The sequence below is a fragment of the Hipposideros armiger genome, unplaced genomic scaffold (genome assembly GCF_001890085.2).
Source record: "Hipposideros armiger isolate ML-2016 unplaced genomic scaffold, ASM189008v1 scaffold_145, whole genome shotgun sequence".
NCBI classification, from domain to species: domain Eukaryota; kingdom Metazoa; phylum Chordata; class Mammalia; order Chiroptera; family Hipposideridae; genus Hipposideros; species Hipposideros armiger.
The window spans coordinates 1,272,364-1,273,373 of NW_017731495.1; the positions used below are offsets into that span (position 1 = coordinate 1,272,364).

At 33.6% G+C, this 1,010-nt stretch overlaps 1 pseudogene; it reads left to right on the forward strand.

Annotated features, from left to right (window-relative positions):
* Nucleotides 1–1,010, forward strand: part of LOC109387025 (zinc finger protein DZIP1 pseudogene) — a 124,521-nt pseudogene that overhangs the window by 7,857 nt on the left and 115,654 nt on the right.

A 1,010-nucleotide genomic window follows, 5' to 3' on the forward strand; every position in this document is an offset into this window, starting at 1 on the left:
AAAAAAATGTTTTTTTGCCAATAAAGACATGCATGTTTCCTACAATGTGCAAGACACAGCCCACATGTAGAATGAGTTTTTAGCTGGTTGCAAGGTGGATGCTATGTGATTGCAAAAAAATTGAAACTAGCTAATTTTAAAATGTGAGTAAAAATGTTAATATTTTTAACATTAACCATCCGCCGGGTGCAACTGATCTCACAGATTCACTGCACACAAATTTTCAAATACCTAACAGTTAAGTATCATGACTCACCGCTTCCGTACGTTCTCCCTCTACCGTAACCTATCGCCAGTTGCGTTTGTTACTTAGTACAGTAAAAATGTATTTTATAGCGGCATCTTTAATCTCACAGATTCGTTGCACCTATTGGAGATATTTTTCACATTTTCTCAACAAATTTTTTTTGTATAATACTATCAGACATTCCAGAAAGAGATTGTAAGTATAGTTTTATTATTGAAACTTAGTAATTAGGTATTTTATTTTCAAATTAATCTGACATTCATTGTGCCTGTTTAGAGTAATATTTTTCCTTTGGAGGTTTTACGTTCTGAAATGGCTCAACCTCAAAAATTTTATAATCCAATTGACCCGAAAGATGCTGAGATATTGCTACAGATGTTATTGGAGTCTGATAATGACGAAAATGAACTTGAATTAGAAGACAAAAGTGACACAGATAGTGAAGATCAAGTTGAAGAACGAGACCAAAACTCTGACACTGAGCAAGAAAGTTCTCCTTCAGAAAGTGATCAAGAAAGTAGTAACGAAGAAATAGATGAATATTTTATCGGAGAAGATAAGATATAAGTGGCATTAATGCACAGTGCTATACCTAGAGAATGGAAATGAAGTTAAAAAAAAAAAAACCCGTTTATTTTTGAAACAGTTGAGTAGGGAATTGGTAGCCGAACATATGAACCAAAAAGCCGCAAAAAATAGGGCAATTCCTTCACTTCTCCAACAAAAATTGCAGAAGTTTATTACACCTGCTGTCAAAATTCAA